The 17,036-nt window shown below is 46.9% G+C and overlaps 1 pseudogene; it reads right to left on the reverse strand.

The window, feature by feature from the left end:
• LOC131586346 (zinc finger protein 850-like) overlaps window positions 1–8,768 on the reverse strand; it is a 152,559-nt pseudogene extending 143,791 nt beyond the window's left edge.
• Between the last annotated feature and the right edge of the window lie 8,268 nt (window positions 8,769–17,036).

Below are 17,036 nucleotides of genomic sequence, written 5' to 3' on the forward strand. Positions count from 1 at the left end.
CGATCCCGGTGCTGATCCCAGTGCTGCTCCAGGAGTGATCCCGGTGCTGACCCCAGTGCTGGTCCTGGAGCAATCCTGGTGCTGATCCCAGTGCTGGTCCTGGAGCGATCCCGGTGCTGATCCCAGTGCTGCTCCAGGAGTGATCCCAGCGCTGACCCCAGTGCTGCTCCAGGAGTGATCCCAGTGCTGACCCCAGTGCTGCTCCAGGAGTGATCCCGGTGCTGATCCCGGTTCTGGTCTCAGTCTCGGTCTCAGAGCGCTCCTGGTGTTGATCCCAGTCCCTGTGCTGGCCTAGGTCTCAGTCTCAGAGCAGTCCCGGGGCACTCCCGGAGCCGATTCCGGTCCCGGTGTCGATCTCAATCCCAGAGCGGTGCCGGTCCCGGTCTCAGTCCCGGTCCCGGAGCGGTGCCGGTCTCAGTGCCGGTGCCGGATTCAGTCCCAGTCTCAGGCCCGCTCTTGGTCTCAGTCTCGGTCTCAGTCTCGATCTCGGTCTCGCTCCCAGTCCCGGTGCCGGTCGAACCGAGCCCTTTTCGGGTGATTTCAGGTCCCTTTTGGGCGTTTCAGGCCAGGTTGGGGGATGTTGGGGCCCTTTGGGTGATTTGAGGCAAAACCAGCGACTTTCAGGGTGGATCTTGCACCATTTGGGAGATTCAAGGGTGATTTTAGGCCATTTGGAGTGGGTTTTACACCAGTTTGGGCATTTTTATGCCCTTTTGGTTGCACTTTGGACCCCTTGGGATGATTTTAACCCCATTTGGCTGATGTTTGGCCAAACCATGTGGATTTAGCGTGGAGTTCAGGTCCCTTTGGATGGTTTTGCTTTTCATCTTTGTTTACCGAAACTTCATCAGTTTTACCCCTTTTATTTTCCTGGTTTTTTCATCAAAATCTTCATAAAAATTGCCCTAAATGTTCCCAAAATCCCACAAAATTCCAGAAAAAACCCACAAAATTCTACAAAAATCCCACAAAATTGCAGAAATCTTCTCAAAACCCTAACAAAATCCAGAAACATCCCACAAAATCTCAACAAAATTCCACAAAATTTCAGAAAATACATCAAAACTCTCCTAGTCTCCTCAAAAGCCCACAAGATTCCAGAAAAAAATCCCACACAATTCCCTAAGTCTTCTCAAAATCCTACCAAATTCCAGAAACGTCCCACAACATCCGCACAAATTTCCACAAAATCCAAGAAAAGTCCCACAAAATCCTTCAAGTCTTCTCAAAATCTCACAGAATTCCAGAAAAATCCCACAACACTCAAGAAAAATTCCAGAAAATTCCAAAGAAATCTCATAAATTCAAGAAAAAAACAAGAAAGTTATTTAAATTTTCTCAAAATCCCATAAAATTCTAGAAAAATCCCCACAAAATTGTAGAAAAATCCCAAAACATTCCCTAAATTTTCTCAAAACTGTACAAAATTCCAGAAACATCCAACAAAATCTCCTATAATTTACACAATATTCAAAAAAAATCCCACAAAATTCCAGAAACATCCCACAAAATTCCAGAAAAATCCCACATAATTCCCTAAATCTTCTCAAAACCCTACCAAATTCCAGAAACATCCCACAAAATCTCCACAAACTTCCACACAATCTAAGAAAAATCCACCCAAATTCCACAAGTCATCTCAAAATCTCGCAAAATTCCAGAAAATGCACATTTAAAAAAGCCCACACAAAATTTCAGAAAAAATTCCACGAAATTCTTTAAATCTTCTCAAATCCCCACCAAATTCCAGAAACATCCAGCAAAATCTCCACAAATTTCCACAAAATCTAAGAAAAATCCAACAAAATTCTTCAAGTCTTCTCAAAATATCACAAAATCCTAAAAAATTCCACATCATTCCAAGAAATCCCACCAAATTCCAGAGAAATCACACAAAATTCCAGAATAATCCCACCAAATTCAAGAAAAATACCACCAACTTCAAGAACAATCCCACAAAATTGTAGAAAAATAAAAAATAAAACCACTAAATCATCTCAAAACCCTAGCAAATTCCAGAAACATCCCACCAAATCTCCACAAAATTCCACAAAATCTAAGAAAAATCCCACAATACTCTTCACGTCTCCTCAAAATACCACAGATTCCAACAAAATTCCACAAACATGCCACAAAATATCTTCCAATTTCCACAAAGTACCAGAAAAGTCCCACAAAATTCCCTAAATCTTTTCAAAAGCCCACCAAATTCCAGAAACATTCCACATAATCTCCACAAATTTCCACGAAATTGCAGAAAAATCCCACAAAATTCTTCATGTCTCCTCAAAATGCCACAAAATTCCAGAAAATTCCACAACATTAAAAAAAATCCTACAAAATTCCTGAAAAATACCACAAAAGTATTTAAATTTTCTTAAAACACCACAAAAACCCAGAAAAATCCCACCAAATTCCAGTATAATATCGCAAAATTCCCTAAAACTTCTCAAAACCCTACCAAATTCCAGAAACATCCCACCAAATCTCCACAAATTCACACGAAATTGCAGAAAAATCCCACAAAATTCTTCTAATCTCCTCAAAGTCCCACAAAATCTGTCAAAATACCACAAAACCCCCACAAAATTCCAGAAACTTCCCACAACATTCAAAAAACCCCCACAAATTTCCCTAAATCTTCTCAAAACTTTATCAAATGCCCAAAGCACCCACAAAATCTCCTCCGAATTCCACAAAATTTTAGAAAAACCCCACAAAATGCCAGTAAAATCCTACGAAATTCCCTAAATCTTCTTAAAACGCCACCAAATTCCAGAAACATCGCACCAAATCTCCTCCAATTTCCAGAAAATTCTACCACATTTCAAAAGCTTCCCACAAAACTCAAGAAACATTCCACAAAATTCTTCAAGTCTCCTCAAAATCCAACAAAATTCCAGACAATTCCACAAAATTCCAGAAAAATCCCAGAACATTCCAGAAAAAACACAACCATTTCAAGACAATTCCATCAAAAATTCCAGAAATGTCCTACAAAATTCCCTACATCTTCTGAAAATTCTACCAAATTTCAGAAACATCCCAAAAAATCTTCAAAAATTTCCAGGCAATCTAAGAAAACTCCCTCAAAATTCTTCATGTCCACTCAATATCCCTCCAAATTCCACAAAAACCTACAAAATTCCAGAAAAATCCCACGAAATTGCAGAAAAATCCCACAAAATTACCTAAAGGCTCTCAAAACCCCACCAAATTCCAGAAACATCCCACAAAATTTCCAAAAATTTTCGCAAAATTACAGAAAAATGCCTCAAAATCCTTCAAGTCACCTCAAAATGCCACAAAATTGCAGAAAATTCCACAACATTCAAAAAAAAATCCTACTAAATTTATGAAACACCTCACAAAATTCCAGAAAAATCCAACAAAATTCCTTCAATATACTCAAAACCCTACCAAATTCCAGAAACATGCCACAAAATCTCCTCAAATTTCCACAAAATGCCAGAATAATCCCTCAAAATTCTTCAAGTCTCTTCAAAATCTCCACAAAATTACAGAAAAATCAAGAAAAATTCCACAAAATTCCCAACATTCTCTGAAAACACCACTAAATTCCAGAAACATCCCACCAAATCTACTCTAATTTCCACATAATTTCAGAAAAATCCCACAAAATTATTTGAACTTTTGCAAAATCCCTCAAAATTCCACAAAACGCACACAAAATCTCCTGAATATCCCACAAAAATCAAGACAAATCCCACAAAATTCCCTAAATCTTTTCAAAACCCTACCAAATTCAGAAACATCCAAGCAAATCTCCAGAAATGTCCACACAATCTAAGAAAAATGCCCAAAAATTTTTAAAGTCTCCTCAAAATCCCACAAAATTCCAGAAAATAAATCCCGCACAATCCCCACAAATTTCCACGAAATAGAAGAAAATACCTCAAAATTCTTCATGTCTCTCAAAATCCTTCAAGATTCCAGAAAAATCCCACAAAATTATTTAAACTTTTGAAAAATCCTACAAAATTGCAAAAAAATCCAACGAAACAGCAAAAAACTAAAAAAATTCCCTAAATAATCCCAAAACCCTACCAAATTCCAAAAATGTCCCACAAAATCTCCTGAATATCCCCAAAAAATCAAGAAAAATTACACAAAATTACAGAAAAATCCCAGACAATTCCCCAAATGTTCTGAAAAACCCTACCAAATTCCAGAAACATCTCACCAAATCTCCACAGAATTCCACAAAATCTAAGAAAAATCCCTCACAATTCTTCAAGTCTCCTCAAAATCCCTCAAGATTCCAGAAAAAAATCCCACAAAATTCCCTAAATCTTCTCAAAACCCCACCAAATTCCAGAAACATCCCACCAAATCTCCACAAAATTCCACAAAATCTAAGAAAAATCATACAAAATTCTTCATGACTCCTCAAAATCCCACAAAATACCAGAAAACCCCCACAAAATTGCAGAAATCTTCTCAAAACCCCACCAAATTACAGTAACATCCCACAAAATCCCCACAAATTTCCACAAAATTCAAGAAAAATCCCACAAAACTCCAGAAAAAAACCCCACAAAATTCCACAAATCTTCTCAAAACCCCACCAAAGTCCAGTAACATCCCACAAAATCCTCACAAATTTCCACAAAATCTAAGAAAAGACCTCAAAATTCTTCAAAATCACACAAGATTCCAGAAAAATCCCACAAAATTATTAAAACTTTTGAACAATCCTACTAAATTGCAAAAAAATCCCACAAAATAGCAAAAAACTAAAAAAATCCCTCAATCTTCCCAAATCCCTTCCAAATTCCAGAAACATCCCACAAAATCTCCACAAAATACCACAAAATTTAGGGAAATACCTCAAAATTCTTCATGTCTCCTCAAAATCCCTCAAGATTCCAGAAAAATCCCACAAAATTATTTAAACTTTTGTAAAATCCCACAGAATTGCAAAGAATTCCCACGAAATTCCAAAAACTCAAAAAAATTCCCTAAATCTTCCCAAAATCCTACCAAATTCCAGACACATCCACCACAATTCCCACAAATTTCCACAAAATCTAAGAAATTACCTCAAAATTCTTCATGTCTCCTCAAAATCCCTCAACATTCCACACAACTCCCACAAAATATCCTCAATATCCCACAAAATTCAAGAAAAATCCCACAAAATTGAAGAAAAAAACCCACACAATTCCCTAAATCTTCTCGAAACCCTACCATATTCCAGATAAATCCCACCAAATCTCCACAAAATTGCAAAAAATCAAAATACCTCACAGTTCTTCAAGTCTTCTCAAAATCACACAAAATTCCAGAAAAATCCCACAAAATTGCAGAAATCGTCTCAAAACCCTACCGAATTCCAGAAACAACCCACCAAATCCCCCACAAATTTCCACAAATTCTAAGAAAATACCTCAAAATTCTTCATGTCTTTTCAAAATCCCTCAAGATTGCAGAAAAAAATCCCACAAAATTCCCTAAGTCTTCTAAAAACCCTACCAAATTCCAGAAACATCCCACAAAACCCCCACAAATTTCCACAAAATCTAAGAAAACACTTAAAAATTCTTCATGTCTCCACAAAATCCCTCAAACTTCCACAAAACTCCCACAAAATCTCCTCAATACCCTACAAAATCCAAGAAAAATCCCACAAACTTCAAGAAAAATCCCACACAATTCCCTAAATCTTTTCAAAACCCCACCAAATTCCCAGAAACATACCACAAAATTCTACAAAATTCCACAAAATCTAAGAACAATCCCTTACAATTCTTCAAGTCTCCTCAATATCCTACAAAATTCCAGAAAAATCCCACAAAATTGCAGAAAAATCCCACACCATTCCCTAAATGTTCTGAAAACACTACCAAATTCTAGAAATATCCCACAAAATCTCCATAAATTTCCACAAAATTTCAGAAAAATCCCACAAAATTCCAGAAAAAAATCCCACAGAATTGCAGAAATCTTCTCAAAACCCTACCAAATTCCAGAAACATCCCACAAAATCTCCTGAGGATCCAGAAAAAATCTAAGAAAAATCTCACAAAATTCCAGAAACATCCCACAAAATTCCAGAAATCTTCTCAAAACCCCATCAAATTCCTGAAACATCCCACAAAATCCCCAGATATTTCCACAAAATCTAAGAAAATATTACAAAATTCTTCATGTCTCCTCAAAATCCCTCAAAATTCCACAAAACTCCCACAAAATCTCCTCAATATCCTACAAAATTCCAGAAACATCCCACAAAATTGCTGGAAAATCCCACACAATTCCCTAAATGTTCTGAAAACCCTCGCAAATTCCGGAAACATGTCACCAAATCTCCAGAAAATACCACAAAATCTAAGAAAAATACCTCAATATTCTTCGTCTCTTCTAAATCCCAGAGAATTCCAGAAACATCCCACAAAATCTCCTCAAAATCCCACAAAAATCAAGAATGATTCCACAAAACCTCCAAAAATTTCCACAAAATCTATGAAAAATCCCTCACCAAATTCTTCTTGTCTTTTCAAAACCCCTCAAAATTCCAGAAACATTCCACAAAATCTCCTCAATATCCCATAAAAATAAAGATCCCACAAAATTCCAGAAAAATTTCCCAAAATTGCCTAAATCTTCTCAAAACCCCTACTAATTCCAGAGACATCTCTCAAAATCTCCACAAATTTCCACAAAATGTAAGAAAAACCCCAGAAAATCTAAGAAAAATCCCACAAAATTGCAGAAAAATCCTACAAAATTCCCTAAATCTTCTCAAAACCCCACCAAATTCTAGAAACATCCCACAAAATCTCCTCAAATTTCCACTAAATTTGACAAAAATTCCATAAAATTCCAGAAAAATACCACAGAATTCCAGAAACATCCCCCCAAATTATTTAAATTTTCTCAAAATCCCACAAAATTCCAGAAAAATCTCAGAAAATTGCAGGAAAGTCTCGCAAAATTATTTAATCTACATTTGTCTTGACAATTGGAGATCCTGGCTGCTCTTGCCCCTCTTCTGTTTGCCACCTGAATTTTAGCAGTAGAGCTGCAATTGCCTCTTTCAATCAGTGCTACCCACTGTGCTTTTGTCACAGGGAACTCAGGATTTTTGTTTCAGGCATCATGATCAGTAGAGATCAAAATGCTCCCAAGTCCCTGAGCACAAAATCAAGGAGTATTAAAGCCACACAGGCCACATTTGCAGTGCTCAAACACAGCCCTGTTGCTGCTGCTGCTGAAATAGAATCAAGTGACAGAGGCCATCACAGAAATTGCCTCTGCAGTGGCAAATAAAATGAAAAAATCCACCAGGAGAAAGAAATACCAGAACTTCCCAACTTGCTTCATTGTTTCTTCTGAGCAGCAGAAGAAAAAGGAACAGGGCACCTTTCAGGCAGTTCCACAAGCTCAGGGTTCTCATTTCATTGGGAATCTGAGATGCAATTGGCCTTGTTAAAAGGATAAAAGCAAAGGGAATGAATTGGGAATTATTAAGAAAAAAATGACTTTTCTTACACACAAAGTTCACCAAGTCATTCCCTGCATTTCTCCTTTTCACATTCTTTCTCTCATCCACTGAGAGGTCCAGCTTATCATGACCTGGTGCATATCATCAACTATTTGTGCTCTTGATTTCTACCACTGCAAGACATGTAGAATCATCTAAACTGAACACAGAAACAAACTCCCTCTGTCAGCCCATCTTCACATTCCAGATCACTTTCAAGATGTCCATGGGGCATTTGGAATGATGAGCTCTCCACTGCTGGCTGCAGGCTCTGGAGATTCTTTCTCCACATTCAGCCAGGCTTGTATTCCCCAACAATTCCTGGTAGCCCATCATGTTTTCTTTGGCTAGAAGAGGAACAATGAAAACCTTACCAATGGCACAACTCCCCAGTGCACAAGGAAAAGAAAGAACAAGTTGTCAAGTTCTTCAGATATTTGTCCTGCTTTGCTGCAAGAGTTGTGCTGCACTCACAGTGTGGGAAGCCAAGAGAAGCTGCAGCTGGGGGCACATCTTGTGACAGGAGCTGCGCCTTGTTCTCCAGGACAGGTTTTTGGAAAGGACAGGACTGGGGAGAAGAATCTGGGAAAATTGAAACAGTTTTTTTAAGAAATGAAAATAAAATCCAAAGGAACAACCAATATGTTTTTCTCGATTTTTCTCTATTTATTTTTATGTTTCCCTTTTCCATCTTGCGCTGTTTCTCCATCCCATTCATTCCAAATGGATCTCACCTCTAAGATCTGAGACTCGGCAAGTTTTAGACACTGTAAAATACCATGAGCTATACCCAGTTTGCCTTCCCCTGTTTTACTTGGAAAGCAATGCTGGAGACACAAGTGCAGTGCTTGGCTCAGGTACAAATTCTGCATTCAGGGAATGTGCTCAGACAGTGTCTGACCCTCAGCAGGGACAAGGCACAGCAGCAGCCAAGGGCATTGCTGTGCCCCTGTGCAGGAGTCAAGACTCTGGCTCTTGGCTCACCAGGGCAAAGTTCCCGTGTTTGGCCAGGCTCAGGGGCTGCCCGGGGAGCGCGGGGCTCGGGGCGGGGCCGAGCGGGCAACGGACAAACGGACACGGGGACAAACGGTCCCGGTGCTTCAGTTGCAGCGGTGGCAGCGGCAGCAGCAGCGAAAACAGAGAATTTATTAATTCTTGTCTCTCCTCTCCCTCTCCCACTGTCCCGCACCCCATCCCCGTCTCTCTTTTCCTGTGTCCCCTCCTCTTCCAGTTTCCCTCTCCCCGTGCTCACCCGGGCCATGCCCCCGGCCCCGTCCCAGTCCCCGTCCCCGAGCATCCCCCCGCGGTCTCGCCTCCGCCCAGCTCTGGCTGTGCTGGCGCTGGCGCTGCTGGGCGGGCATCATTGCCTGGGGCTGGGGCGGTATCGCTGCCCTTTGGCTCCACCTGCCCCGGCCCCGGCCCCGGCTCCTCCCGGGGCCCGCGGAGGACACAGGCGGCGCGGCCGCTGCCGCCGCCTCCGCTGCGGCTTCCCCGGCCTGAGCTCCGCCGCTCAGCAGCGCGGCCGCCGGCCCCGAGCCGCCGCTGTCGCGTTCCAAAGAGCGAACGCCTGCGGATGCCCGGCCCGGGGAGGTCGGGGAGCGCTCGGGGGCCGTTCCTGGCCCCGGGCCGAGCACTGACGGCCGCGTCTCTTCCCCAGGGAAGGCGCAGGAGGCCCTGCAGGAGCGGTACGAGATCGGCTCGCTGCTGGGGCGCGGCGGCTTTGGCAGAGTTTTTGCGGCCACGAGACTCTCGGACGGACTCCCGGTGAGCGGTGGGGTCGGTGGTAGGCGGAGGAGGAGGAGGAGGGGCCGGAGGAGGAGGAGCGGGCGGAGGGGGTGGAGGAGGAGAAGGGGGCGGAGGAGTAGGATGGGGCTGGACACGGCAGGCACTGAGCTGAATCCGCTGTTCCCTTTGGCTTACAGGTGGCCATCAAAAAGGTGCCACGGAACCGTGTCCGGCACTGGGGCGAGCTGGTGAGTGAGCGGGGCCAGCGGCAGAAGCCGGGGCGTGCCGGGCGGGGATGAGCCGGGACCCGGCAGGGTGGGAGCTGCCAGGACACCTGGAGGGAGAGCGGGCATGGGGCCAGCGGAGGGCACAGAGCATCCCGGGCTGGCTGAGGGCTTCCCGAGCCCTGGCACGGCCTCAGCCCCACTGACAGCACCGTGCTCCTCCCGCAGCCCGACGGCACCAGCGCACCACTGGAGATAGTGCTGCTGGACAAGGTGTCCACAGGCTTCCCCGGTGTGGTGCAGCTGCTGGAGTGGCTTGAGCTCCCCAGCTACATTGTTATGGTGCTGGAGCGCCCAGAGCGGTGTCAGGACCTGCGGCACTTCATTCGGGCACGGAAGTTCCTGTCCGAGGAAGAGGCGCGGGAGCTGTTCCGGCAGGTCCTGGCAGCCGTGCGGCACTGCACCAGCTGCGGGGTCCTGCACAGAGATATAAAACCAGAGAATATCCTGGTTGACCTGGACACCGGCCAGGCAAAACTGATAGACTTAGGCTGTGGCACCTACCTTCAGGAGACAGCCTACACTCAATTTGCAGGTGACCCCACACAGGGGTAGACTTCTGGTCCCGGCATCTCCTGGCCCAACATCTCCTGGCGCAACCAGGGTGTGGCAGCAGGGATTCTCCCAGGACTGGGGCTGGGGCTGGGGCAGCCAGCCTGACAAAACCTCCATGGCTGAGTGTAGCAGAGAGGGAGAGGCAGAACCTGTGCACCAGCTGGTTTGGTGTGCAGGTGAGAATGGGCTTGGACTGCTGTGCTTCCCTGGTTTTCTTTGGTTCATAATATTTTTTGGGCAATGCCAGCAGGGAGGATGTGGGTATGGTTTTTCCCCAGCACTGAGTGGGTATTTCCCTTTGTGTGTCATGGTCGGGCCTTGCCAGGGTTTCTGCTGCCCTCTTCCAGCACCAGTGGCTTCTTTTCCAGCCCCAAGTTTGCACCCAAGTCCCAGGTGCTGGCGAGAGGGCAGCAGGTCACCCCATGGGCCACTGGGGAAGCCCCCACATGCCCAGGGATGCTGGGGTCAGGCTCTGGGAGCAGCTGCATCCCCCTGATGATCTCCATCCATATTCCATAGGAACACCATCATACAGCCCCCCGGAATGGAACGACTTTGGGTGGTACCATGGCGAGGCAGCGACCGTCTGGACCCTGGGCATCCTGCTGCACGAGATGGTCTGCGGGGAGCACCCTTTCAGGAGGGGCAGGAAAATCAGATGGGGCCAGCTCCCGCTGCCACAACGGCTCTCCCAAGGTGAATCCTCATCTCTGGGCACGGGGGGAACACCAGTGTTGGGAGACAGCAGCGGGCTCGTGAGCATCCCGCTCTGGCAGCTGCTGAGGAGGTGGCACATGTCCTGCTCTCCTGCTCTCCTCCAGAACAAAAGAATTGATGGGAAAGTTTAGGCCCAGCTCTGAGCACATCCAGCATGGCCTGGGCACGGGAATAGTGGGGCAAAGCAGACAGGAACCTTCTCCAACTGACCAGTGTTTTGTGGTTTCTCTCCCCAGACTGCCAAGTTCTGATCAGGTGGTGTTTATCCCTGAACTCCTTGGACAGGCCCTCATTAGAAGACCTGTCCTGTGATCCCTGGATGCAGGATATTCATCAGCCCTAGAAGAAGGGAGAGAGCCACAGGCACAGTGATGCAGGGACCTGGTAAGGTACAGCTCCACACATGCCCTGGCAATCAGCAGCAGAGAAACCCAGACTTTTTTGTCCTGCCTGTGTCACTGCACTGGGCTCATCAAATGGGAACACACAGCCCTTGTGCTGGAGCTGAGCTGCTCTGCCCAGCACTGGTGGGCACCATCTGAGCTGGTTTTGCTTGTCCTGCTTCACTGACAGCCGGGCCCTGGGCAGAACCCTGACAGCCTGGTGTCCCCCCAGGGAAGAAGGAGCCCCTGGAGAAGCTGTACCAGGTGGGGCTGCTGCTGCTGCTGGAGACATGGAGGACAACAGCAAGGATGACATCCTCTTCCTCCACCGGGCCAGTGGCAGCTCGCGATGATGGACTTTGATTCTGGCACCTTCTTCAAAGCCAGGCCCCACAGTGAATTTTCAGGTAAGTCCAGACCCAGGGGGATGCTCCCAGATTTGAGCATTGGCCGAGAACCAAAGGTTTCCCCTTTGCTGGGGCAGATGCAACTGATTCCTCAGTGGCTGCCCAGCTGGTTTTTGGCAGGGCTGGGGTGGTTACGAAATGGGAGTGCGATCCTGGCCCTGCCAACAGCCCCCACCACCCACCGTGCCCCGGGCTGGGGCTGGGGCAGCCAGCCCGACACAAACAAACCCCCATGGCAGGAGCACAGGTGGGACTCCAGAACCTGAGCACGGCTGCTTTGCTGTGCAGGCAAGGAAGGGCTTGGGCTGCTCCACTCCCCTGCTTTGCTTTGGGATCACTGTGATTTTGGGGGACAGTGCAGGGGGGAAGGGAGCAAGCATGGGCTTCCCTCACCCATGGGTGGGTTTTTCCCCAGAATGTAGGGGTTGGGCCTTGCTCAAGCTCTTGTCAGACATAAGATTTTTTTATCATTTTTCTTGTTTCCCCTTTTTGTCTGTAATCTATTTTCATTAATTTGTTGTTTGTTTTTCTAAAGGAAGCGTTCTAGGTGGGATCCAGTCTGGATCAGGAAGTGCTTGGGACCAGCTGTGGCGTGGATGGGCCGTGCCCTTGGAGAAGACTGAGGACATCGTTTGGGACCAGCTTTTCTTCTGGCAGCGGATGGTGTGAGGTGGGTCCTCATCTCCTTGGCATGGGTGGGACAAGAGCTTTTGGGAGATGGCAGCGGGCACAGGAGCATCCCGCTCTGGGCAGCTGCTGAGGGGCTGGATCTGCCGTGGCTGGCTGCAGGCTGGGCACATGTCCTGCCCTCCTGCTCTGCTCCCAAAGGCAGCAGTGATGGGCAGCTTTGGGCCCAGCTCTGAGCACGGCCAGCATGGCCTGGGCACCGCGGCTGGCTGGGACAAGGGGACAGGAGCCTTCAGCTGACGGGCGGTTTCTGCTTTCTCTCCTTGCAGCCGGGCTCTGCGGATGCTGAGGCTGCTCTGGGCTCTGCCAGGGCTCTGCAGGGCTCAGCACCGGGCCGGGATCAGCCAAAGAAGAAACAGTGTGACCTGCAGCAGAGACTGGAGCATTTTGGCAATGCAGCTCAAGTCTGCAGAGTGTCCACCTCCAAGGGAAAACATGACACCCCCCAAATAACTTCTGAAATGAAATCCATCTGGGATGACCCCAAATGCCATTTTTCATTTTGCTCAATCTGTAGCTCAGCCCTTCTCTGAACAGTTCTCTCCCTCACCTGCCTTTTACTTCACAACTGCTCCCTCCTTTCCCCCAGTGAGTTCCCAGCCCATCACAGTCTCCATCACACTGCAGCCTTCCTTGGTGCCCCTCACTATGAGGAAGGCCAAGCCCCAGTCTCAGGGACTCATCCTGTCAGTGGCTGAAGAGCAGCAATGTCTGTCTGTGCCAGGGGCTCTTGGATGTCTCTGTATCCATGGACAGAAGGGTCTGTCTGTGCCAGGGGCTCTTGGATGTCTCTGTATCCATGGACAGAAGGGTCTGTCTGTGCCAGGGGCTCTTGGATGTCTTTGTATCCATGGACAGAAGGGTCTGTCTGTGCCAGGGGCTCTTGGATGTCTCTGTATCCATGGACAGAAGGTCTCTCCTTGCAAAGGTTTCCATAATGTCTTTGTACCCATGAGTATGGAATGAACACAGAGAGTGAAAGTGTCAGTCATGTTGTTTGCACACTCCTTCCTTTCCATACAAGACACATCCATGCACACCCCCACGTATAGATATATTAAAAGGATAGGGATGGATAGAGATTTCCCACAGAGCTCTAACTTTGGCATAACTCACCTTGTAAGCCATGGCCAGGGCATTTTTTTCCCAGCTCTGTGTGAGTAGGTGTCCAAGAGCTGAAGGGAACAGCATTTAGAAACAGTTTCAGGATTTCTAGGCAGGAAAGGGAGCTGACAACCATCCACGTAACTCACCATATTCATCGGGATGGGCTGCTGGTTCTTTAGGAATATGGCACAATGGAGACACGAGACTTGGGATAATCCCAGCTCTCTGTGGATCTGTGCAAAGGTGGAGCAGCAGAAACACCTTGTGTCATCTTTGGAGACACAAGGTCCAAGGAGCTGGGGTGGCAGAGCGTGACCTGGGCTGGTGGCAGGTGAAGTCCCATTTCATGATATCCTGGAGTGGCACAGAACAAAGCTCCAAGCACCCACAGCCTCACTGAGGAAGTCCTTGGAGTGCTGCACATCCCATAGGAAAAGCTGCATTCACTCAGTCCATTGGGATTTATCACTTCCACTTGCAACACAAGTTTCAAACTGCAAAATTTTTACACTCAAGACACAGTCATGAAGAACATGTATTTCAATTTCCTGTTCCTTTAACTGCAGTGTTAAATATCTTGATACTGGAAAACATCCATCAAATCTGTAAAGGAAGGCAGCTAATGGATCCTTTCCACTAGCACGTGTACAAACTAACTAACTAAAATCAAAGCTGAGTTCTCTTTTTCAAAAGATCAGTTACCTCTTTCTTACTCCAGTGCTATAGAAGATTTTTCACTACACATTTGAGGATAATTTTTATCTTTCATATTTTTTTCGTGTTTTCTTTTTTGTTTTTTTTTTTTTTGTTTTTTTTTTACAGAAAACATGTCCTAGAAAAGGCACGTCCTTTGCTCCTGGTTCCCGTGTGGAGCAGCTCCCTTCCCGCTGGCTGAGCTGCTCAGGCAGAGCCCGGCAGCTCCTGGCCCTGCAGGGCTGAGGCTTTTCCCCGTTGCTGGGCACAGACTGATGGAGCAGCACTGCTGAACATGGGCACACGCAGAGGGAGCAGAGCAGCCCCTGGGGGAACAGAGGGCACAGCAAGAGGGACAAAACCAGTCAGGGTCAGAGACTGGGAAGAGCCAGAGCAGGGAGCAGGAACAGCTGCTTCATTGCACTCCTGGAGAAAGCTCTGGGCTGGGTCAAAGCACTGAAAGGTGTGAAAGGCAGAGAGGAGGCCACACCAAACAATGCTCCTGTTTTCACACCCTCCTGTAATAAATGGAAATGATTAGTGCTAACTAAATTGTAACTATTTGGAAAGTTATTATTTGGAGCAATCAAGGGAATTGGTGTTACAAGGCAGATGTAGCCCTCTACAGATGTTACATGTTAAAATTAAGGTACAGGATGTTGTTATGAGATAAGAAATGTCCTAAGACAAAATCGACCTTGAGATGGACAAAGTCGGAACGACTTTAGGCGTAGGGCCTGAAAATTATAAAATATAACACTAATTAGTAGAGCACAATGCTTACTTACATAACACAACGCTTAGGACACATGCACAGCCTGTAAGGTTATCCAGAGGACAATGAGGATGAGTGTAAGCCTTCATGCAAAAGACCACCGAAAGAAGACAGAAGACCCCCTAGCAACAAGTGAAGCATGCACCATGAAGAATAGTGATGTAAAATTAAGGAATCAGAAATAAGATGAGACTTACTGTAAACATGAATTAATATGTATAAGTATACGGTATATATGTTTAGTTTGAATTGCTTTATTTCATATGTAAGGGGGTTGAGAAGCCCTCTCCATACCCCGGTCAGTTTTGCTTATGCTTTAATCATAATTACTGGCAAGCTATATTCATATATATATTCATACATAAATATACATATGTATATATATATATATTAATATATTCACTAAATTGTACTCTTTTACTAAATTGTATTCCTTCTATATCAAATTGCTATTAAATCCATAAAACGGTATATTCTTTTATTAAATTGTATTCTTGTATTCAATTCTCTAAATGGTAGAATTTTTTTTCTTGTTATTACACTGCTGTTCACTCAATAGACCTAGTTGTCCAAATTTCAATTTCATTTATGACACAGCCCTTGGGTGAGTTACAGCCACAGTGAGAGGGAGGAGGAGATGATCCCACCCATGGCTGCTGCTGGGTCCAGATATTTGCTGAGATAAAGCTGAGCCAGAGCTTCAGCATCTCCCCCAGAATCACAGAATCACAGAATGCCTTGGCGTGGAAGAGACCTTAAACCTTAAGTGAACCTTATCATTCCATTCCCTGCCATGGCAGGGACACCTTCCACTATCCCAGGCTGCTCCAAGCCCCTTCCAACCTGGCCTTGGACACTTCCAGGGATCCAGGGGCAGCCACAGCTTCTCTGGGCAAGCTCTGATCTCTGCCCAGGTGAGCAGGGACAGGAGCCGAGGGAACAGCTGGAGCTGGGCCAGGGCAGGGCTGGGCTGGAGATCAGCAAAAGCTTCTTCCCCCACAGGGGGCTGGGGCACTGCCCAGGCTCCCCAGGGAATGGGCACGGCCCCGAGGCTGCCACAGCTCCAGGAGCCTTTGGCCAGCACTGCCAGGGATGCACAGGCTGCGATTGTTGGGGTGTCTGTGCAGGGCCGGGGGCTGGACTCCATGATCCCAATGGGTCCCAGATCCCAGCTCAGCCCCTTGTGCAACTCTCACCCTTTGGCTCAGCCTTTGTGTCCCCTGGAGGCGCTGGCAGAGCTGATGGGGTGGGGCAGGAGCGGGGCAGCCCCAGCGTTCCCCTGGCAGTGACACCACAGCCGGGGCAGCCCCAACGTTCCCTCCCTGGAGATGCTCCAAGGGAAGCGTCCAGAGCCGCGTCCAGTCAGCGGAACTGAGCGGCCACTGAGCACCCCCGGCCTGGGCTGCTGTGGATTCCTCTGCAGACAGCTCGGGGAAGGTCCCCTTGGCCACCCCCACAGTGCCACAGACAAGTGTCACACCCAGTTACAGAGCTCTGCCCAGAGCTGACAGGGGGTGATAATTTAAAAAAAACCAATAAAATCACCACGAAAAAGAGAACTCCTACCTGGCACAGCTGTTCCACCCTTCAGTTTTCACACCTGCATGCACACAAGACCTGGGGCTGTAAAAAACGAGGCTTCATAGGCACATTTGCAGGAAAATCAGGTTTAGGACAGGCTATCAGCAGAACTGTTCTCAGCTGGGTGAAAAAGGCCCCTTTGGCAGCTGCAGGGCCATTGAAAATGCAGACCCTCAACCATGGGGGAGAAAAGGGCTCTGAATTCCCCTCCCCTGACACACAAACCCTGCTCCCAGGCTGCTCCCTGATAAAAACAGGGTCAGCAAACCTTCTTCTCCTGTTTTAAAGCCTTCATTCCCATCAGCTTCGGGGGGGCGCCGGGCCGGGCCCGACAGGTCGCGCAGCACACCGCCCGCGCTCCCTGAAGCGACTCAGAGAAGAAGGAATGTGCCTCTGCCTACGGGGTGCAATGGAGGCCAAGCCGGGATCTCCGTCCATCGCGGGTATACCCGAAGTCCCCGTTGGCTCTAAAGTCCAGGGGTGCCACCTCTAGTAAGTCTCTTTAAGGTCATGGCGAGGAAAGCGGAGCTGGTGGGTAGTGTCCCTCGATCCCGACCTTAGGGCATCGCTCTCAGTTTCTTTATTCAGCGTTCCGATGCTCCATAGATCGGGGTT

Source organism: Poecile atricapillus, chromosome 19 (assembly GCF_030490865.1).
Source record: "Poecile atricapillus isolate bPoeAtr1 chromosome 19, bPoeAtr1.hap1, whole genome shotgun sequence".
In the NCBI taxonomy this organism is placed as follows: Eukaryota; Metazoa; Chordata; class Aves; order Passeriformes; family Paridae; genus Poecile; species Poecile atricapillus.